We start from the raw sequence: 24,257 nt of genomic DNA, 5'->3' as shown, positions 1-24,257 counted from the left end.
ACATGTAAGTATTTTATTAAATAAATAAATATTTTTAACACCATTAATCAGGCCTCATTACTTTATTCCTTTCTGTTTTGATTGACATAAATTTAACTTACATGTCTCAATAAACAGTTTTCTAAAATTAGACTGGATTACGAAGCCTCTCATAAGTACCTGTCAGAAAGTTTTTACACAGCTAAACAAATTTTTAAAATAACCCAATTTTCCAATAAACAAAATGAAAAACAGAAGAACAGTAGGATGGGTAATGGTGTCTAAACATGTTATATAAGAGTAAGCAGATCAGACAGCACAGAAAGACTACTATCAGGGCTGGGTATTACTAAACTCAAGCAAATTAATGTCTAATAAAGCAACTTACTATTTACATTTTTGCAGTATCTATCATAACCAGCATCTGGAGGCTCTTGACAACCAATAAACCAAACAACATTTTAAAAAGCATTTAAAAATTATTCCCCCTTAAATAGGCTTGGAAATATCAAATGAATGGGTAATTATTTAACACCTAAAACTTAAAAAGGGAAGAAGTATTCAATAAATCTGAAAAAGGAGGCTTAATTTCACTAGAAGGGACAGCTGTTTTTCTGTTCAAGTCATTCAGAATTAATCAATTTTCTGTAAAATACACAGAAAAATGTATTATGTTTATTATTCCTGATTTAAGAACTGAATTCACTAAGTGATAGAAGCACTTTGTCTCTGGAAATTCAGGCTCTGAAACCATCTTGGACTATATGTAGCACCCAAAATGTCTCTCCTAAGCTTCTGCTCTACTCAAGAATTTAAACAGACAAGAGTCAGCTGCAGAAATGAGCCAGGAAAGGTAAGTAGACAGTAGAACAAAGAATGAACAAACTTCAATTCACAGACTTCTCTGATCTCACAGAAGTTTCATCTCTATCCAAGTTCCTCACTACAAATTAGCCTATTTAATGCTAAAATCTGAAGCACTAATTATTATTTGACCAGGTTTAAAGGAAAAAAGGGACTAAAGAAGTTAACATCTATTCTCCACTTTTACATAGTTCTAATCTTCCTGAAAGACTTAAACTCGTTTTATATAAACCATCTCAGTTCTCATGCTGGGTAGATAAAGAGTCAGGTTTCTGGAGAAGAAATAAGCACAAAGGGATTAAGTATCTTGTCCAGCAAGCATCAATGAAAATAAAACCAGACCCAATTATTTAGCCTACAAAAATTTAAATAACCTTCTTTCCTTGGTTCATAAACCTAGCATAATATTTTAAAGTGCCTACAACTATCCCAAACCACAGAACTTCACAGAACAATACATATGATCCGAATACTATGCCAGAACTGAGTATTCTGAGGAAGAAAGTACTGCTTGCCTCAAACCATTAAAATGAACACAATGGACTTTAAAAAAAAAAAAAAACACAAGAGAAAACAATAGCCATATTGGTCAGAATTTTCAAAGGTCACTCTATTCATCTTATACCCAACTGCTCAAATTCTCTGTCAGGGAGCCAAAGGGGTCAGACCAGACATGCTCCTTATAATTATATTTTTTACATATATCAAATCTCAAAATACTCCTAAGAGTTTCAATTAAAGGCATCTTACACTCTACCAGCCTTTCCCTCCAAAAACGAAATCTTATAGCAATGCCTTCAGAGCATTATTTTGCTGCCTTTATAATACACTTCAAATTTGGATTTCAAAAATTATTAGCTCCCAGCTAATTTTCTATTTATATTTTCAGATTACTTAAAATGTGATGTTCTGCTCAGCCCTCATTATGTTTAGACAAGATTCCCACTTACACACTATTTGAACTTACTTATAATGGCTGCATTAAAATACTTCCCAAACTGACAAGAGAGCTAATCAACCCAGAAAGCTTCCCAATGTACCAAAGCAGACCTTTTATTTGCAATCATACTATGTGTAAGGTACCACATTACACATTACCTGAAGTTCACAAAGCAATAATCAAAGTTATTTCTACAACATGATGAAATAATTTCTTTTTTTGCAAAATCTGACAAGGCTAAATTTTCAACTGTGAAAGAGAAATCATTTTCCAAGATTCTAGAAAACCCTGTGTACTGAGGCAATCTCAAAGCAGTCTCCTTAATCCTTCCAAACCTCAAAGAATCTAACACAAGCCACAGAACACTGAATGAGACCTCTACTGAAATGTCCGTGCTCAAACCCCTAAAGGTCATTTCCTCTGTGTTTGGCAAGCTGATGGCCCTATGTCCACACAACCCCAGAAGTTTTTCTTCAATACAGCTAACACTACACTTCCCAACTCAAATCAAAATACCAGAAAATCCAAAAGCTTCCAATTAAATTTTACTTTAACTATTTAGGGAAAAAAGCTGACATCCCAAGATCAGGTATTCAAACCCTGAAAGAAGTTAAAGAGTCAGGAAAGCTCCATTCCTGCCACTTCTGGGCACTGGATGTGTGTATTATCTGTGTCTGCCTCTAGCAAGGGACTCAGATATGACATCACTCAACATCTGAAAACTGCCCCATTACCCAGAAAGCACCAGGATATCTGAGACACTGCACCAAGGTATCTATCCCTTCCTCCCTAATACACTGCCCTTGAATGTTACTGATGTAACATGGACCCTGGTCTGTTGCAGTATCTTCACAAAACCATCTGCCCTACACCTGCTGCAATCCTATTTCTATTCACGCTCAGTGTACTCTTCATGACCCTGTATGCCTCTTCCATCTGCCCACTCCTCAGGCCAATGTGCTAGCACAATACCCCACCACACACCTCCTTCAAACTTAGGAATGTGTATACAGCCCTTCCTTATCCCTTCCTTACCCACTGGGCTCTGGAACCAAAACCAGGCTTCATGATCTCTCTGATCCTAGAAACATGAACTCTCAGGTATGGTACAGGACTCAATGTCCTCCATATTCTATTAACGTCATTCCACGATCCACATGTACATCCCCACACACACATCCCCACACACTCTCCAGTTTCTCTAAATCCAGAATTTAATTCTCTCCCTTTGGATTTTCCCCCCAACTTCTGCACTCTGCCCTTCCTTATACTTCCAGAGACCTAAAAATTTTGGCCACTTTAATCTCTCAAGACCCAACGTTTTCCAACCTCTCCCCACACTTCAGCACCCTGCTCCTTCCACACTTTTTTAAGCAACCTGTTTTCCTAACTCTCTTCACCTGCATAGTCATTTCCTGCCCTGCACCTGGGCGCCCTGCTTCCCCCACTATCACCACCCCAATTCAACAGACAACCTATCCCTTTCTAGCCACAGACGGACCCACACACATCTCCATCTTGCCATTCCCTTACCCCGCCATAGGTACTAAGCATTCCTCTACATCCTCTCCCCGAAAATATCCTGTCCTCCTCTGTTCCCTGCCTACCTGCAATCTAGTACCCCAAACCGGTGCTTCCGTCCCTCCATCTGTTGTACTCCAGACCTCCGTACCTTCCCACCCAACCTATCCCCTACTGCCTCCCTCTCCTGGTTTCCCTTAACACACACCCCCACCAGCCTCTGCCTTCCCTCTCCCCAACTTCCCTCCACACTTCCTGCTCAGAACCGCTTCCTTCCATGGGTCCCCACGGGTCACCTGCCGCTCCAAGAACATCACCCCCTACACTTTCGGCCCTCCATCGCACACACACTCCACTTCACCTGTCCCCCCCAACTCCAAAGTTCCCCCTCTTCTGCTCCGGGACCTTCCTCCATACTCCAGCGAGGACACCCTCCATTTCAATCACGTTTCCTGCTACGTGCTAAATGTCCTTCTCACCTTCTGCCGAGACATCATCTTCTCTCCATCCCCATCACCCTATTCCACTGTCCCCACTTCTCTCTCAAACTCCTCAAATTGAGGCCCTGCTCCTCTATCACCTTCCCCCTTCCACCCTATGCTCATCTCCCCTGAGCTCCACTACCAGATGGACACCTGCCCTGTCCCCTCACATGTTCTCCCCTGTCCGTGCCATCTGCCAGCCTCAGCACCCTCCCACCCCACTCCGGTGTCCCCCACACACCTCCTCAGGGGTCTGCAGAAGCCTCGGGGCCTAACCTTACACACACCTCCTCCCCAGCACCCTCCATTTCCCTCACCATCACTGGAGAGACCCCTAGACACCCGACTTCCCTCTCTCCCTTCTCCCACTCACGCTGCCCCATTTCCCCCTACGCGAACCCCCTCCTCCACATTTCTCTTCAGGTCTGTCCGGTGGTCTTCTCTATACCTGCCCCCACTCCCTGCCCTTCACACGTAGCCCGGACCGGGACATCCGCTTCTTCCATTCCTCCCTCGAATCCCTAATCTTCTCTTCCCTTCCCGTCACGCTCGCTCTGCCCTCCCCAAGGCTTCCCTCACTCTCTCCCGAACCCCATATACTGCCCCCCACCCGCCTGAATGTCCTCCATCCCTCTCGCACACGCCCTGGCCCCCTTGGGTGCCCCGAACCTGCCCGAAGGCCCTCACTCTCCATGGGGCAGGATCCCTCCACCCTACATTCTCCCACAAATCTGCCCGCACCCCCCGCGAAGCCTCGCTCCCAGTCCCTGTCCCTAACGTCCTCCAACACCTGCCCAGAGCCCCTCGCTCTCTATCTTACCCAGACCCCCCAGCGCCGGTGCCCCCACACTGTCCACGCCCTCCCCTCGCTGGGGGCCGGAACCCCGTCCCCACGAAGGTGAGGAAGGCTGCCCGCTGCCCTTGCCCGAAGCGGCCAGGGCACCGCAGCGGCGGCAGCGGCCACAATGCCGGAGCCCCGGGGGCCGGGATTGCTCTCCGCCCCGACCGCCGCCGCCGCTGCTGCTAAGGACGCACAACAAACAATGCGGGGCCCGGGCCGGCTCCGCCAACCGCCTTAACCGCCACCTTAACCGCCGCCCGCCCGCCCGGGACGGCCCGCCGCGCAGGCGCCTGCCCCGCCGCAGCAGCCTACCCGCGCCGCCGCGCTCTGCCCGAGCCCGGTCCCCGCTCCCGCTCCGCCGCCGCCGCCACCTCGTCAGCCCGCGTCTCCAGCTCCTCAGCCCAGCGGCGGCGGCTGCGGCGGCTGCTGCCCTGGTGGCGCTCGCGGCTCCGGTCTCCGCTTCGGCGGCAGCGGCGGCGAGCACGTGACGCCGCCGAACGCGCCCATAGGCCGGACCGGGGGGCGGGCCCCGCTGCTGCTGGGGAACGGAAAGCCCGCCCCCTCGCTCGCCGCGCGCCCCCTCCACGCGCACTCTGCCGCACCTGAGAGCACCGGCCAGCGCCCGCTACCACGGTGCCGCGCCGCCGCCTGCGCCAATTGCGCACCTGGGGACGCGCAGGGAGCACACGCTGATGGCGGTCGCATGCACCTGTGAGCGGACGCTTACGTAAACTCCGTCCCCGCCTTCCTCCCTGCGCCAGGCCCCCGCCCGCTGCAGCACCTGAGCCCCGCTGCGCTAGCGGCGTAACTGCTTCGGAGCGAGGACAAGCAGCGCAAGGAAGGGAGCGAAATGCACGGAAACTTCGTAACTTCTGAATCTCGGAGCGGCTCCCTGCCGCCGACGGGAACTGGCTCCAAGTCCCTACGCCCCCAAAGCGGGCTGCCCCACAACCCCCGCGGTTATACAAAAAGAGTAGGTGCCGCAGTGCCTCCCCAGGTGGAGGAGGGGAGGCCAATGGCCTTTGACTTGTTGAAAGGTTGGATCTCAGCCTCCGCCCCTCGTACACTTACCAGCTGTGTGACCTTGACCAATTACAGAACCACTCGGATCCTCAGTTTCTTGGTCGGGGAAACTGGGACAATGATTCTGGTTTAAGAGCTGTTGGAGAGATGGAAAAAGACAATAGGTGTGAATTCTCCCAGCACAGAACAGCTACTGAACAGAGAAGTTACAGCTTACTCAGTAAACACCTCTCCTCCTTTCCCGAACGAACCCCCCTGTATTGAGTTTGGGACCAGGGCCTCTCTGACCTCTTTTATAGTTGGGTCAAAGTTTGGCTGATCACTATCAGGGGTTCTGGGGAAAACAGGAAGATTTGCTTTTTCCTTACAGAGTCACTAGCCAGCACATTCTTGGCACCTACTGTTCTGCTAGTCAGTTTAGCCTTTACTGAGTACCAGCTGTATACCAGGTGCTATGCTGGGTGCTAGGATACAAAGGTAGTTGAGACAAGTCCTTGCCCTAAAGGAATTTCCAGCTGAAGCAGAAATGACCTGATCAGAGTGTGGGGAGAGCTGGGGGTCCAGGAGGGATCTCCAACAACAGCCCACTCCAGGCCCTTTCCACTCAGAAAGACTCACACCAGACTCAAATATTTTAACATCTCTTCTCCATTCACAGAATAAAGTGTAAAACTCTAACTCAACTTAAAAAGCATTGGTGATCTGGCCTTAAGTTTCAAGGTGCCCACCTTTCCCTTTGACCCTCCTTCAGGCCATCTTGACCCTGCAGCTGCACTGAACTTCAGAACTGTAGTTACCAGAGTATGCCCAGGTCTGTAACATTTCTGAGTCTTCTGAGCCCCAAATCCCTTTCTATACCCTCTCCTCACCTCCAACCACCAGCACCTTTCTTTAATCCTCCTGAAAAAGTCTTTGGGGTTCTTATCAGCCAACTCAGAACATACTCTCTCAGTAGCTGCTTGGCTGCCTCAGACACCCCATCTAAACTCCCTTTGCTTTGCACATAGCCCATCAAACCATTTGTTCTATGGCACATTGTTAATTGTTTAACTGTCTGTCTCCTCTCCAAACTGAAAGCACCTTGAGGACAAGGTCATCTCTCTACTTGAGTGAGTTAAGGGGCACTATACATGCAAATGAGATGAGATCATTAAAGCTGGGCTTTACAGGAAGAACATGAATCTGCTAGAGGGAGGAGAGAGGCCAAGGAGTAAAGATCTGGGTTCGGTGCACACTAGCTATGGGACCTTGGAAAATCAATCTAGGTCTTAGATTACTCATTTATCAAGTGGATCTCTAACATTGCATACCTCATAACATTGTTACAAGCATTCAGTAAAACAATATATCTCAGGCACTCAGTATGGTGCCTGGCACTTGGTAAAATTATAAAAATTTTTTAAACAGGAGGACTACACAGCATTAAACATTGAATGATAGCTCTTATTCCAGTATCTGTGTTGAGTTTATAACTCTAAACATTCCCGACAAAAACATGGAAATGATACAAAAATAAAGAAAATTAAATTCCAAGTGTGCTTCTCCCTTCCTTCTTCCTCCCCACTCAACTCCCTCTATCCCTAATCCCACCTACCAATGCAGCTACTGTTAAGTTTTTCATGTCCTACAATGTATGTCCAGAGAAAGAAGAAGGTTGCAGAAAATTACATATTTATAATGTGTATGTAATTCTTGGATTCTGCATAGAAAAAGGTTAGAAAGGAGTAAACACCAATTACTACTATTATGCCTGGAAAATAGAATTGGTTATGGGATGCAGGACTTTAAATACTTCTGCACTGTTTGAATTTTTTTGAAGACCATATATACAAGGTCTGTCCAGAAAAAGTCCAACCATTGTTAATACAATGAGAACAGTTTGCATGACATTGATGTAACCTGGCAGTCAAGAAGAATGCACTCAAATGCACATATGTGAACAATGACAACTTCACTGTACTAGTCAGTGGGGACAAGTAGACACTGTTCAGTGAGCATGTGTACTGTGTGGCCATCACATTCAAGATAACTGAGTACAGCAATGAATCTGCACCAAATTTTGTGTTAAGCTGGAATATTCCTCCACAGAAACTATTCGGATGATTCAGAAGGCCACCGCTATGGGCAACTGGTGATTGGCAGCTTCATCACAACAATGTGCCCACTCATGTATCATATCTCATGCAGAGTTTTTTGGCGAAACACCAAACCATCCAGGCGACTCAGCCCCCTACAGCCAAGATTTAGTGCCCTGTGACTTCTGGCTTTTCCCAAAACTAAAATCACCTTTGAAAAGGGAAGAAATTTCAGACCATAGATGAGATTCAGGAAAATACAACGGGGCAGCTGATGGCTATTCCAACAAAGGATTTTACAGAGTGTTTTGAACAGTGGAAGAGATGCTGGGAGAACTGTGTGAGGTCCCAAGGTGCCTGCTTTGAAGGGGACTGAGACATCATTGTTCTTTGTACAATGTTTCTTGTATCTTCTTCAATAAATGCCTCAATTTTTCATAGTATGTAGCTGGATACTTTCTGGACAGGCCTCATTGTATAATACATTTTAAAATTTTTTATTGAGGTATATTTACATACCATAAAGTTCACACATTTCAAGTGCACAAGTCAAAGACTTTTGGTAACTTTACTGAGTAGAACAACATCTGTATCAATCAGTTTTAGAACATTTTACATATTCTCCATAAAATCCCCCATATCTATCTACTGTTAATCCCCATTCTCACCCCCATCCATAGGCAACCACTAATCCACCCTCTGTCTCTCTATTTTTGCTTTTACTGGATACATTTTCTTTAAAAAATCAAATAGCTGTTTTAGAAAAAGAAATAAAAGTATTATCTCCTAATCCCACCAAGCAACAGCATCACTGTTAATATTTGTTATCTATTGTTCCAAACTTTTCCTATGCACATATATAACTTTTACAAAGTGAGATTGTAGTACACCTTCAATTTTGATTTTTTCACTTAACAATATAAAGTAAATACACCTCTTTATGTCACTGAATACTTTTGCATAATGCTTTATCATCAGAATCATTTCATTAGACCAAGCCCCTATGTTAAATATGTGGCTCTGTTCCAGTATCTCCACCATTATAAACAGGAAAAGGTAATAGATCCTATAAAGCTCTAGAGTTCAGTGAGCTTTGAAATCACACCTAAATTCTAACACTGGCACTTCCTGTTTCATCCATTCATTGCACAAATATTTACTGAGAGCCTACTATGTACTAGTCCCTAGGGATCCAAAAGCAAGCAAACAGCTATACAGCCCTACCCTTGTGGGGTGAGAGGTCAGGGGGAGAGATGTACATTAATTAAATAACCTTGACTAGCCTACAGAGAAGGGAGCACCAACAGGGGAGGAAGGAAAAGGTTGTCAAAGGATGTCTGAGGAGGTGTCTTTGGAGCATATCCTTGGCAGAGTGCTGTGCCATTCTTACAAAAGGCACCTAGTAATAGGAGGTGGGTTGGTTCCCCTGCATGAAGAGTGCAGTCTTTCACACCCTTAGCTATTTGACCCTCCCATCTCCCCAGGGAAGAGAAGAAAATAGAGGACATTAAGGCCCAGAGAAGGAGGTGAATTGCCCCAAGTCACCAGGCCAGGAAAGGGCACACCTGAAATTGGACTCTGGTCTGACTCCTTAGTCAAAGGTTCTTGGGTTCCAAATGACATCTTTGAAGAACCACATTGAGACAGAGGCAGAAAGCACGTAGAGTTCCACAATCCAAAACAATAAACACTAGCCACTTGTGGCTATTTACATTTAAATCAATTAAAATTAAATAAAATTTAAAATTCAGTTCCTCAGTTGCATTAGGCATGTTTTAAGTGCTCCATAGCTACCCATGACTAGTGGCAACTATATTGATTGGCACTGGTATAAAATACTTCCATCATTACAGAAAGTCCTATTGGTCAGTACTGACCTAGGAGAAGAATCATAATAATTAGTAGTAGTAATAATGATAACTTACTGGTGTATTATTTCCTAAAGCGCTTGCCCTGGGAGGTAGAGAGTTCAATACAGTCTCCCTGTTTTTCATTTCCCCACTCATCTGCTGGCCTTAGGCCAATTTTATAGAAAGAAGCTGAAGACAGAAAGGTGACTTAATCCTGCTCAGGGTAGAGGTGGGGCAGAGGGGATGTGACGTCCCCCAACTTCCTGCCATCATGTTTCTAAATCTACCTGCACCTCTAGCCATTCTTTCTTTCTTCCCTTCTTTTGCAAATACCAGCTCCTCTCCACAAAGACCAGGTCCTTTTACTGTGCCTGGATGCCCTCTTTTCCTACCTTGTAAAGAACTTCACTCCTTAATCTGCCCCTCTCTCTTATGGTCAGCCTCTCCTTCCCTGCTGCATTCTTTCCATTATTATCCAGACAGACTCTTCCATTTTTTAGGAAAAAAGGAAGGAAGGGAGGGAGGGAGAAAAGAAGGGAAGGATGATAGCCAGGTAATCATGCATATCTTACAGTTTGAGAAGCAGTGACCCAAAATCAACAGCTACAAGTGCCAATTGGAGACTCAAATACCATAGCAGAACTGCTGTTGCTGTCACAATTTTCTGAAATGGTAGATAATTCTTGGTAGAGTCTGAATACAACAAAGTATATTCTATATTCCCTTTGCATAGAATTTGCCTCCTGGAATATTAAAATCATATTAGAATATACTTTGTCTTTATATCAGAAATGAACTTAGTTGTTAGGCACAGAAAACTGGATACAGGACTGTAGCCTACATAAATATTCAGTGTGACATTCAAAAGTCATGCAATACTGTCCATGCATTGCAGGGCATCTATCATACCTGGCTTCCCCCCAACAAATCTCATGACTGCCCACACTCCACTACAACTGTCTAAAAGCCCCAAGTGAGAACTATGGCTCTAGACTCTCATTCAACAGCCTACTCAGAATCTTTATTTGGTTGATTCACATGGTACTCAACTGTCCATTAACTGCCAGCTCTCTCCTCTAAACCCTAAACTTATTCCCCGTCCTGTCTCCCAGTTCAGCTCCATTATTGAGGTTATGATAGCTACTAATACTGAATGTTCAGTAGTCTGAAGGTTTCACGTAGGCAGAACATGTGTTTGATTTGTTTTCTTTGTATCTCTTAGATTGGTGCCAGGCATACAGTAGTCACTTAATAAATATTTATTGAATGATTACCTAGCAAATTTTCCATACCTATTCCTGGGGTAAAAAACCCCAAAGCAATTTGGAAAGAGAAGAATGGACAAGAAGAACAGGGATTCCTGGTCAGGAATTCCCCAATTCCTACAGAATTTCTTGTAATATCTAGTTTCTTTTCTTTTCTTTATTGGTTTTAAGGAGAGAAATGAAGTGGGGAGAGAGAGAGAGAGAAATATTGATTTGTTGTTCCACTTTCTTATGCATTCATTGGTTGATTCTTTGGATGTACCATGACCAAGGATCTAACCTGCAACCTTGGCATGTCCGGACAATGCTCTAACCAACTGAGCTACCTGGCCAGGGCCCTTCTAGTATCTAATTTCTTTTATCTAATATCAAATTTCTATCAATCCAAGATACAAAATGGCCCAGAGCGACTGCTGCAACTGTCCCACCAAAGTTCTCTCCATCAGGGAGACTGAGAGAGCCTCCCTGGAGTTCTGGGGATAAGGCCCAGATTCATTAGCCTGAAGCATACAATTTCTTTGAAGTCTCACATTTCATCTTTAAAATCCATACAAATTCCACCATTTATTCCCACATTTGTTTTAACATGAAAATAATGTTTTCAATTACTTTCCTTTACAAGAAAAATTTACAGGCTATTTTTCTAACTCTTCAAGGAATAAATTTGCCCTCTATCCAGATACTCCTTACCTATCCTGATGCTCTGAGTATTTCCCAGCACACCACTACTTAGACCTGGTGGTAATTATACTAACAGGCAACATTTATTAAGCATTTATTATATACAGAGTATAGTATGCACATAACATGCATTATGTCTTTAATCCTTGAAACAATCCCATGAAGTAAGTACAATTTCATCTTTCTTTATAGTTCAGGAGACTAAGGCTCCGGAAAGATAAGTAACTTATACTACATCATGGAGCTGGTAAGTTGAAGACCTTAGATTCAACTCAGTGCTCTCAATCACTGTGCTGTCCACCCCAGTTTGAAAAGCCAGCTTCTGGACTTTTAGAACAAGAAAGGTTTCAGACAGCAGGATGGATTTACAGAATCACCCAGCACTTGTATTCTGCAAAACAGGGAAAGTGCTGAGGTGCCTGGGTCTCTAGGCGGACATATTTTCAAGGTCCACAAGTACTAAGAGAAGTTTCTAAATGTGTGTCTTGGTTTCAGTTACAATTTACAAATAATAATAATAATATAAGCATATTCTGGATCCCTGGGTCAATCACTTTGTAAATGAATCCTGACACCTAAAATTTAGTTCTTGTGTTGGTGCAAAGTGATTGCCTAAAGTGACGAGTTTAACCTTAAATGCAGACATCTTAGACTGGGCATCAAATTTTCAAGCCAGTAAGAAATTGTTCCTCTTAAAACAGTGATTCTGAACTAGGGGTACTTCTAGCCCCTACCCCCAATCCCCACACAGGACATTTAACAATGTCTGGTGAAACTTTTAGCTGTAACTGACATGCAAGAAAGGACCAAGGATGCTGCTAAACATCCTACAATACACAGGTGCCACACACACACTCCCCCCCCCCCCCCGATAACAAAGGATCTTCTGGCTCAAAATGCCAATAGTGCTAGGGTTGAGAAACCAAGCTTTAAAAGGGTTTCTATGGCCCTGGCTGGTGTGGCTTAGTGGACTGAGCGCCGGTCTGCAAACCTACAGGTCACTGGTTAGATTCCCAGTCAGGGCACATATCTGGATTGCGGGGCCCTGGGTGGGGGCATGCAAGAGGCAACCAATTGATGTTTCTCTCTCTCTCCCTCCCTTCTCCTCTCTCTAAAAATAAATAAGTAAAATCTTAAAACAATTTTTTTAAAGTAGGGTTTCTATAGGGAAGAGAACAGAGTGGAGGGGACTGGATTGGAAGTATTGCTTCTCTGAATGACTCTTTTTAGATAGCTGTGACTTTGACATCACATCTATGACTCATGCAAATATTTAAATCATTAAGTCATATGAGTTTTAAAATAATCCCTGACATGAAAAATAAGCAAGAACATGAACATAAGTTGATATGAAGTTGAAAACATGACCACACAGAAAAAAATGAATTAATCAAACTAACCTTAAAATGAAGTATTTTTGACCACACATCTTCAGTGAGATGAATTCTAAGGATTGGGGTGAGGAGGGACAACAAAGAAATCTTACACTTCTCTACAGTCTTATTGTTCATAATAATTTTAGTACTGCTATTAAAAAACATCTATCATGGGATAAAACATTTTAGTAATTACACCAATGTTGTTAGGATCCAAGATTTTCAAGACAAAAGAATTATAAGTATAATATGAAACAAGTTAAGTAAAAACATAATTTTAAATCTGAGTTGGAACTATCAACATTGCTGTTCAATTCTCTCCTGGATTGCATAAAAACTGGAGGGTTTCCTTAAAAAAAAAATTAAGCATTTATTCTGCCTTCCATAATGAACTATATTTCAGAGGAACCAACCAGCCCTAGAAATTAAGGAAAAGTTTTTTACACGGTAAGATTTCTGCTAATAAGTCAGAAGGAATACTAAAATTAGATCATCAGCATTTTGCAAACCCTAAAAATATACTTGATTTAGACAACAATCATCAGTACGTGGTAAAACTTGTAAAGAAGGATCGATAGGATACTTTTCAATGAAGAAACAGGGGTGTCACCAACTGAACTCTCTGATCAATGTGAGCTTCACTAAAAGTGGGATGAACACACATTCCGTGCCTCCTGATCAGATGCCTTCTAAAGCACACAGCACCGCTGTGATGGCCAACAAGTTTTAACCCAATGAAGCCTTTAATGAAACTTATCATCTATAGTAAGTACAGGGCCTAGGCAGGGGTGTCCAACCTGTGGCCCATGGCCCGTGTCTGGCCTAGGATGGCTATGGAATGCAACCCAACACAAAATCATAAATTTATTTAAAACATTATGAGATTGTTTGTTTTCATTAGTGTTTGCATATTTAATGTGTGGCCCCAAACAACTCCTCTTCTTCCAGTGTGGCCCAGAGACGCCAAAAGTTTGGACACCCCTGGCCATGGAGGTACAAGAAAATGACACCACGAGGACGCAATCAGCCAAATTCAGAGTGTAGACTTTTCTAGGGACAACCGACCCAGTTACTTCAATAAGTAAAAAGCATGAAAGACAAAAGTGAGATTAGGGGAGAAGAGACTCTTCTAGATTAAAAGTGACTTCAAGATACTACTATTAACAAGACATTTTAAGACAATCATGGAAATTTGGATATGAACTACATATTAGATGCTATTAAAGAATTATTGTTGATGATGTTAGCTGTGATAATGGTCTTTCCATTATGTAGTAAGATCTTCCTTCTTAAAACTGCACACTGAAGTATTTAGGGTGAGGTTGCACAATAAAATACAATGTTGCACAGGACATGCTTATACTAAAAAATTATTTATTGTTATCAGATTTAACCAACTATCTTGTATTTTCATTTGTAGAGTCTAGTAATCCTAATTTAGCGGTGGGATGATATGATGTCACATTCAGTGACAAAAAGAAGGCGGGGCCATAAATTAAAGTTTGGCAAGATGGAAGTGATTGTTGAAACTAGATAAAGAGTAAATAAAGTTTCACTGTACTCACTACATCTGGGCCTGTTTGGCAATTTTCATTGTAAAAGTTTTTAAAAGGAATTAATATATCACTTAGGTTTGAGAAACAGTGATCCAGCCCAATTCCCTTATTCTCAGAAAAGTAAACTAAAGCCCAGAGAGAGGATGTGACTTGCCTAAAGTTAGACAGTGACTGAGTGGCAGAGCTGGGACTCAATTCCAGGTCTCCTGACTCTCAGGCTGTTCTCATTTCCACAAAGGGGACAGATAAAGGCAGTACCGGGGGTTTCAGGCTGCAAGCCCTGGTGGTGTAGCACTGCTCTCTGAGTGCGAGAGCTCAAGAGGAGGGGCAAGGTTGGGAGAAATGAAATGGGTTGTGTAATATCAATGTTTCCAGCTGTCGTACCTATGGGCATGTGTTTGAGCTGTATGTGGTCAGTTCTGGAACCTCTCTGAGCATTGTTTCATCTTCCGAAAGGAAAATAATTATCCTTATCTTCAAGTTGTCATGAGCATTAAAATGAAAAGTACCTAGCCCAGTGTCTGGTGTTAGCAAAGACTGATGAAAATAGATGATATGGTTAGTTATTGATGTGTAACAAACCACCTTAAAACTTGCTGTCTTAAAACAACAATTTATTATTATCTCTCATGGTCATGGAGGTGGACTGGGTAGAGCTGGGTGATTCTCCCTTTGGGGGTCTCTCACACAACTGCAGACAGATGTCAGCTAGGGCTGGATTCATTCGAAGGCTCAACAGAGCTGAATATCCAACGTGGTGCACTCACGCTGGCTGCTGGCTAGGAGCTCAGCTGAGTGTCAACTGGACCACATATATGTAGCCTCTTCATATCTCTTGGACTTCTCAGAGCAATCGCTTTTTTTTAAAATCCTCATCCAAGGATATGTTTATTGACTTGAGAGAGAGAGAGAGAGAGAGAAGTCAGTGTGAGAGAGAAACATCTATTGGTTGTCTCCCATACATACCCCAACTGGGGATTGTGCCCTGACCAGGGATCAAACCTGCAAGCTTCTGGTGCATAGGACGATGCTCCAACTAACTGAGCCACACCAGCCAGGGCAGCAGTCACTTTTAAAGACTCAAAGATTAGTCCTAGGACTGGTCCAGAGTCACTTTCCTGGTTCAGTTGGTCAGAGCAGTCACAAGTCTAACAAGATTCAAGTAGGATGGAGGTACAGACTCCATGGAGGAATGCTATGCGTGTTCAGAGATCGAAGGAACTGGCAGCCCATACAGGGAGGAGGCAAGCTACATAGATGGGTACAGTGACACTTCTGAAGCATGAGAAAGTGCCTTTTCCCCTTGTTCATTACACCAGGGGTTCCTGACCCCTGATACCAGTCCGTGGTCTATTAGGAGCTGGGCACGGGAGGAGGTAAGCAGTGGGCAAGCAAGCAAGCAAAGCTTCCCATGTATTAACAGCTGCTCCCCATCGCCGGCATTACCACCGGAGCTCCGCCTCCTGTCAGATCAGCAGTGGCATGAGATTCTCACAAGAGCATGAACCCTAATGTGAACTGTGCATGGGAGGGATCTAGGTGACCCTCATGAGAATTTAATGCTGATGATCTGAGGCGGAGCTGAGGGGGCGATGCCAGCACTGGGGAGCAGCTGTAAGTACAGATTCTCATTAGCAGAGAGGTTTGACTGCACAGAGACCACAATATATCAACTGCTTGCAGGCTCATATCAAAACCCTACCAGAGAGTGGCAAGTGACAATTAAGCTGCATCTGGTGGTAGGCTTTATAATGGTGAGTTGATGTACTTCAATTGTACAGCTGCATCAGGTAGCAGGCTGACACTTATTTTAGTCTACGCATGGCCCGCCCATTATTCTATTTACCACTTCGGTCCATACCACTTGTCTCAGTCACAGTTTTGGTAAGCCCACAAATCAACCCTAGCCAAAATCGGTAAAAAACAAACGCTGCTGAACAGCTTCTTTGAAAAGGGGGAAGATGCAATGATGAGACAGCAGAAGACTCTAAGACTGCCAACAAAAAGAAAGCTGCATTTAAAAGAAAATACCAAGAGTCCTGCTTAAATTTCAGGTTCATTACAACAGGTGAGTCACATTTTCGAAGCCCACTTGTGTAATATGTGGTGACCAGCTATCCAACAAAGCCATGAAACCTTCAAAACTGCTTTGCCACATGGAGACCAAGCACACTGCATTAAAACACAAGCCTTTGGAGTTTTTCAGAAGAAAATAACATGAACACAAAGAACAGAGGCAATTACTGAAGGCCACCACTTCATCAAATGTGTCTGCACTGAGAGCATCATTTAGAGCAGCTGACCACATTGCTAAAGCTAAAAAGCCCTTTACTGTTGGTGAAGAGTTGATCCTGCCTGCTGCTAAGGACAGTCGTGAACTTGTAGGAGAGGCTGCAGTTCAAAAGGTGGCATGTGTTCCTCTTTCAGCTAGCACCATGACTAGAAGAATTGATGAACTAGCAGAGAATACTGAGGCACAATCGTTAGAGAGGATTAACGAGTCAGGGTCGTACGCAATCCAGGTTGACTAGTCTACCGATGTTGACGAGAACGTAATAATGCTTGTTTTTGTGTGATATCCTTTTCAGGAGGATGTGCATGAGGATGTATTACGTGCACTTTTGTTGCCAATCAACACCACAGTTGCAGAACTATTCAAGTCGTTGCATGATTACACATCCGGAAAACTGAATCGGCCATTTTGTGTCGGTGTATGCACAGACAGAACGGCCGCCACGACTGGACGGCTTTCTGGTTTCACCGCTCAGGTCAAAGAGGTCGCTTCTGAATGTGAGTCTACACACTGTGTCATCCAGAGAGAAATACTGGCCAGCTGAAAAATGCACCTGAACTTAACAATGTTTTGCAGGATATGATTAAAATTATCAACCACATTGAAGTACATGCCCCTCACTCACGTCTGTTCGTGCAGCTCTGTGAGGAGATGGATGCCAAGCACATGCGTCTTCTCTCATACACAGGAGTGTGATGGCTTTCTAAAGGCAGATCACTGGCCAGAGTTTTTGAGTTACAGAGATTTCTTTTAGAAAAACAGCCACCACTAGCGGCACATTTCAGTGACACAGAATGGGTTGCAAATCTTGCCTACTTGTGTGACATATTCAACCTGCTTAACAAACCCAATCTGTCACTTCAGGGGAAAATGACAACTGTGATCAAGTCAACAGATAAAGTGGCTGCATTCAAAGCCAAACTGGAATTATGGGGGCGATGAGTGAACACTGGGATTTTTGACATGTTTCAAACATTAGCAGAGATTTTGAAAGAGACTGAGCCAGGGCCTTCTTTCTCCCAGCTGGTGCATGATCACCTATCTCAGCTTTCAAAAGAACTTAAGCATTCCTTCCCAACCACAAAAGACCCCCAAACTGGGAAGAAATGGATCTGTGACCCATTTGTGAATAAGCCAGGTGAATTGACTTTGACCGGGCTAGAAGAGGATCAACTGTTTGAGGTCGCAAATGGCCTTAAAAGTACATCTGAGACAACTTCAACTCTCCATACGTTCCGGATTAAAGTCAAGGGGGAATATCCTGAGATTGCCCCAAAAGCACTGAAAAGCCTGCTTCCATTTCCAACATCCTATTTTGTGAAGCAGGGTTTTCTGCAGTGACAGCAACCAAAATGAGGTTCTGGAGCAGACTGGACATAAGCAACACACTTTGGGTGTCACTGTCTCCCCTCACCCCCAGGTAGGGCCGCCTAGTTGCAGAAAAACAAGCTCAGGGCTCCCACTGATTCTGCATCATGGTGAGCTGTATAATTATTTCATTATATATCACAATGCAATAATAACAGAAATAAAGTGCACAATAAATGGAATGCACTTGAATCATCCCAGAACCATTCCCCCTGACCGCCGGTCTGTGGAAAAATTGTCTTCCACAAAACTGGCCACTGGCGCCAAAATGGGTAGGGGACTGCTGCTCATACCATTTAAACCCCTCTCAAATCCATCCCCTTCTCTCCATCCTTTCTACCATTATCTCAGTCCGCCTCTGAGAGCAAGGATAATTGCTGCATGCTCCCTAGGAGTTTTCCAGAAGACCAGATAGCCAAGATCAAACGCGCAGCTTAGAAAGGTGAAACTACTCAATGGCTCACCGAAACTTTTAAAGGAGAGAATTGCCGGGTCCTCTGATTCTGCCACTGCTGGTCACTATGTTTCTTTCCAAAGCTCACTTCTTAAAAACAGGTCACAGAAATTGTCCTTGCTGAGTCCCAGTGAGTCTGGACTTCTTTAAAAATAGCTTGTTCTTCAAGTGCAAAAAATAACATCTGAGATGTTTAAGTGTGAAACACACCTTTGTCATGACTCGGTACAGGCCGAACGGAAGTTTATTAAACTTTCCGAAAAGCAAAATTTCCTCTTGAACTAAGAAAGCCTGAGAGACGGCAGCCTGGGTGTAGGGAAGGGGGAGGGGGAGAAGAAAAGAGACAGGTGGAGCAGTGAGAAAAGCAGTGAAAGGATCTTTCTTATCTCTGACTTTCTCGGCCTTCTTCCCACCGCGAATGACCTTCCTCCCCCACCCGGCCTGATACTCGGCCTCCTGGCCACCGAATTTAAATTTCCCCTCCAGCACGTTTTCTCTGACCCCTCCAGGCCGTTACTCACACCCTCTTTGTTCTCAAAACACTTTGTACACGTCTTTATTATTAGCACATTGTATTGAAGCTGTAAGTGTATACAGTTCTGCGTCCCTTCTTAGACTGTGAACTTCTCCTCGGCAGGGGCGCTGGGTGAGTCATCTGTGAGGCCCTGGGCCTGGCACCCGGCCTGGCACAGACGGGGTGTTGGGAGAGATTGCAGATAAAAAATGGTCTCACTGGGAGATGCTTTCAGTCCTTTCATTCCTCGTTCTACTTTCCAAATGCCTCCTGACTCTTTCCACACTCCTAATGCCAAATCTTTCAATCTACCTGCTTCTGAGCCCATATGCTCTGCCTTCCTCCGGATACAATGGAAGAACTGTCCCCACTGCTACCTAAGGCCACCTGGCCCCGGGTCCACCGGATCACGTGCCCTTTGTTACTGCAATTGTCCCCCTTTCTCCGGCATCATTGGTAATTTTACCTTTCTAGTAAATTATTTCCACTAATACACAAAAATACTCTGCACTTTTTCTCAGCTAAACATACACCCAGAGCCTCATTTTTCTGCAAGTCTCCTCCTTTCTCTTCGACCCACTCCGTGTGCTCCAGTACCCTGAAGATCACCAGTGACTTCCATGTTGCCGAATCCAAGTGATTAGTTCTTTCTCTGCCTCAGTTTGCCTGACTGCTCAGCAGCATTCAATACTACCAACCCCACTCTCCTGGAAACTCTTTCTTCCTGGGCTTCCAGGATTCTGCACCCCCTCCTCATCTGTCCACCTCACTGGTCACTCCTCAGTCCTTGGCTGGACCCCAGTGCTCAGTCTTCTTCAGGTCTCCTCACTGTGGAACTGTCTCCCACGCGGACCCACCCAGCCTCAAGCGTTGATGTTGCCCTTTGTAACACTCAGATTTCTATCTGCAACCCCAGCCTGGACTCGGGCCTCATCGGCCTACTGCCTACTCAGCATCTTCACTTGGAGGTCAAAAAGGCATCTGAATATAACGTACCCAAAACCAATTTGTGATTTCCTTAATTCATCTGGTCCTTCCTCAGAGCTCCCCAACCCTGTATCTCAGTAAAAAGCTCCACAATTCACCCAGTTACTCAAGCCAAAAGCTTTGGACTTCTTTATCTCTCCTCCCATACCAATATCCAATATTTTAGTAAATGCTATTGGCTCCGCCTTCAAAATATACCTAGAATCTAACATTTATTCACCATTTTTCCTTTGATAACTATTTTCTAAGCAATGACCTCTCTCTTTTTAACTTTCAATATTATTTTGTCTTGATTTCAGGTATACAGTAAACAACAGCCTCTTAACTGGTTTCCAATCTTTGGTCTTTCAATCTTTTTCAATCCAGTAGCTAGAATGAGTCTTTTGAAACAAAGGATCATGCTTAATGTTGCACACAATCTGCCAATGGCTTCTCCCTTTACACTTGAAATAAAATCCCAAGTCTTTATCTTGCTCTACAAAGTCTGAAACACTCTGGCCCTTGCCTGCCTCTCCCACCTCATCGTATATCATCCTCCTTCGCTCACTGTGCCCCAGCCACACTAGATACCCCACTGTTTCTCAAACACAAAGCATAGTCCTGCCTCAGGGCCTTTGCACTTGCTGTTCTCCAAACTCTGACATCTGCATGGTTCACTTCCTTAACATTTCTACTCAGATTTTCCTTACTCAAAGAGGCCTAAATTAACTCACTCTAATCCCTTATTGCACTTCGTGTTTCTTTAAATTTCATATTATATGGTATATAGATTTGCTTTTTATTGTATATCTTCCTGTCCCCTAGATTGTAAGCTCCACAAGAGCAGTACTACTCTGGCATTGCCAGTTACGGCTTTATCCCCAATGCCTAGAAAAGTGCCTGGTATACAGGGCGTGTTCAATAAATTACTAAATAAATGCCTACCTCACTGACTGAATGAATGAATTCACTTCTGTCTACTGCCCCTGCCAGGCTTCAGTATCTTCAATCTGTGTGGCAAAATATGGCGACAAACTTCTCCTATCAAATGCATACCTCTTTAAAAGGTGACCTTGGCCCTGGCTGGTGTGGTTGAGTGGACAGAGCGCTGGCCCACAAACCAGAGGTCACCAGTTCTATTCCGAGTCAGGGCACGTGCCTGGGTTGCAGGTCAGGTCCCTGGTGGAGGGCATGTGAGAGGCAATCCCATCCTGATGTTTCTCTTTCTCCCTCCCTTCCCCTCTCTAGAAATAAATGAATGAAATCTTCAGGGAAAAAAATCTTCTTCCTTAAAATGTGACCTTGTCGTGCCTCCCATCAAAAGGTAGAATCTATTTCCCCACCCATTGAACTGTGCTGGTCTTGTAAATTGCTTTGGCCAATGGAAAGAGGCAAAAGTAGCATCACCTGACTTCTGAGGCTAGGCCTTAAGACACCTTGCAGTTTTTCTTGGTAAGGCAGTTTCTACTTCCCCTCTCTTGGTAAGAAGAACTCTTTTAATGCTAAGAAGAAATCAAGGGTGAAAGACCACGTGGAGAGAGGTCCAGCTACTCCAGCTAGCCCAGCCCCTAGCCAGCCCTACAACTGAATGCAGCTGCATGAAGGAGCACAGGCAAGACCTGTAGAGGAACTGCCCAGCCAATCCACAGAATCATGGGTCATAATAAGTTACCGCTTTAAGCCACTGGATTTGGGGGCTGTTTTGTTACACAGCGCTAGATAACTGATACAATCTGGATGGTTGCAGGAGCTTCCACTCTAGGCTCTCTTCCTCCAGTCTTACAAACTCCAGTTCTGCTCCACAGGTCACCAGAGTGATCATTCTACTTGACCTCACACTGGATTAACAATTTTGTTAAAGGTCTTCAGTAGCTCCCCATCTTACAGGATAACCATCCACGATCCAGCCTCTGCAGACCTCTTCAACCTCACCTCCAAATACAGATGGTCCCCTCTGAGGGCTAGGCCCCTGCTTGCAGGAGTGGTTCTCAGACTCTGTGCATCAGAATGACATGGGAAGCTTCAAAAAATTCCAGAATTCAGGCTCCTCCCCCAGAGACTCAGATTTAATTGGTCTGAAATGGGACCCAGGCAGCGGTATTTTTTAAAAAGCTCCCAGGGGGGAAGATGCTAATGTGTAGTCGGGATTGAGAACCACTGAGCCAGAGGATCTAAAAGTATATTTTAAAATTGCTGATCTTGCCTTCAAGGAAATTCAAAAGCTTCAAGGAAAGATTAAATTATGCTCAGTGCCCTTTTTGCATTAAGTAAGCAATATTGTGTTCTAAGTTTTGGGAAATTGGTAACAGCCTCTCTGAGAACATTGTCTAATTATTTGAAACATTAAACTAACAATACTTTATTTCCCCAATCCTAAGACACACCCTTCTCATATTTAAATGTTTCTGAAATCAGGCTCCATGTCATTATTAAATGTACACATTTGATCTTTCTTTATTTCATGAAAAGACAGTCACTAGACTAAAGGTGTGTCTTATTGCCAGTGGTGATTATGTCTTTCCAGTAAAGGAAACGTCTTTCCAGGACACAGCATCGTCACGTGCAAAATGTCATGACCTCTTTGATCCCGACTGATTCACCCATCACCCTGGTGAGGTGGAGTTCTGTAACTTTATTTTATGTGTAATAACTAATGTGATTCAGTGAGCGATTGCCTTGGCCATACTCTGTTCTAAATACATAGCAAATACTCTCTCATTTAAGCCCCACCAACTCGAAATGTGATCCCATTTTATGCACAGGGAAGCTGAGGGCTAGAGATGTTAAGCCCACTGCCCAAGGGCACACAGCTGGGAGGCTGAGCGGATGTGACTCAGTGTACAGGGACTCTGAGCATGCCGCAGGGTTTTCAGGAGATGGCCCTCCCTGCTCATTTCTCAGAATAAAGTGCAGATGCCTGAACATGGCATTCAAGGCCTTTCACAGTCCATCCCAAACCTATGTTGCAATGAAAAGCACAGAGCCCCCAGGTAGAGAGAACAGCCATTGGCTAAGAACCACGCCAGTAACTAAGGGCCCGCTATGTGCCAGGCACTTGGCACAGATTCTCTCTGATCCTCCCAACAACCCGTAGCAGGGTATTTGCAGGGGACTTGGGTTGGTTTGGCTGCTATGCCACTTCCCCTTTCTTCTGGTTTCTCCTTTGGGTATCACCTCTTCCCCATAGTTTGAAGTCTTAGTGAGGTTGTCAATCAAGATGCCTCATTGTCCCCTGGCCAAGGAGCAGGTGACTGAAACTAGCTAGGCCCATCATACTCTCTACAGATCTAAACCTTGAACAGAGCCAGGCACGGTCAGAAAAACTGGATAGGGCTGAATCATCCCAGCATCAAGGCCCTGTCAATAATAGTAACAATAACAGTGTTTATTGAGAGTATAGAGTGGAAGGCACTGTGATAAGTGTTGTACAGGCGTTAATTTATTTAATCCTCACAACAGTCCTATAAAGTAGGCCCTAGTACACTCTCTACCTTCCATAGCTAGCAGATGAACAAACCAAGGAAACAACTCAAGGCCACACAGCCTTTGCGGGCTGAGCGAGATTCCAACCCAGAGAGCCCGACTCTACGACCACGTGCTTCACCAGCAACTCCACAGCCTCTCAGTTATGCGCTTCCTTAGGTTCTGTCCCCTGAGCCTTTTATTTCTGAGCCTGGTTCTATGTCCTTCCCTCTAAGTCAACCATCTACACAGCAGCCTTCTAATGAGTTCCCTTTTTACTTGTGAACCAGAGTGGTATCTCTTGCCTGTGACTAAGAAACCCTAACTAATTAAAGGGTCACTATTCCTGCTTATAGCTCAGGAGTCTGAAGCTCTGGGGAGGTTTAGGAACTAAAACCACCAGCTAGTATAGTAATGATGAAAAGAGTAACAGTGACTAGCATTTATTTGAATTGTTTACCATTTAATGAGCGCTTACCACAATGCTTGCACTGTGCCAGGGGATTTACATAAATTATTTTATTTAACCTTCACAGCAATGCTACGAGATCAAGCTGTTTTTATTGAGATATAATTCACATGCCATGAAATTCATTCTTTTCAAGTGTACAATTCAGTGGTTTTTAGTATATTCACAAATTTATGTACCCATCACTAGTGTCTAATTCCAGAATATTTTTATCATCCCCCAAGAAATCCCATACCCACTCAATCATTCTCCATTCTTTCCTCTGGCAACCACCAATC

The 24,257-nt window shown here is 44.2% G+C and overlaps 1 protein-coding gene across 5 annotated transcripts in view; it reads right to left on the bottom strand.

Moving 5' to 3' along the window:
• The window catches only part of STRBP (spermatid perinuclear RNA binding protein), a 175,428-nt gene that overhangs the window by 116,302 nt on the left and 34,869 nt on the right, over positions 1-24,257 (bottom strand). For 4 of the 5 annotated variants that reach the window (XM_054584408.1, XM_054584409.1, XM_054584406.1 and 1 more), the window contains exon 1: positions 4,940-5,103. The exons of the other annotated variant lie outside the window; for it this stretch is intronic. The gene's annotated coding sequence lies outside the window, so the exon portion shown is untranslated. Of the gene's footprint in view, positions 1-4,939; positions 5,104-24,257 lie in introns of those variants that run through there. 5 annotated transcript variants of the gene reach the window in all.

Source organism: Pteronotus mesoamericanus, unplaced genomic scaffold, assembly GCF_021234165.1.
Source record: "Pteronotus mesoamericanus isolate MK-2021 breed Mesoamerican mustached bat unplaced genomic scaffold, CSHL_Meso_final contig_78, whole genome shotgun sequence".
In the NCBI taxonomy this organism is placed as follows: domain Eukaryota; kingdom Metazoa; phylum Chordata; class Mammalia; order Chiroptera; family Mormoopidae; genus Pteronotus; species Pteronotus mesoamericanus.
This window is presented reverse-complemented; position numbering and strand designations above follow the sequence as displayed.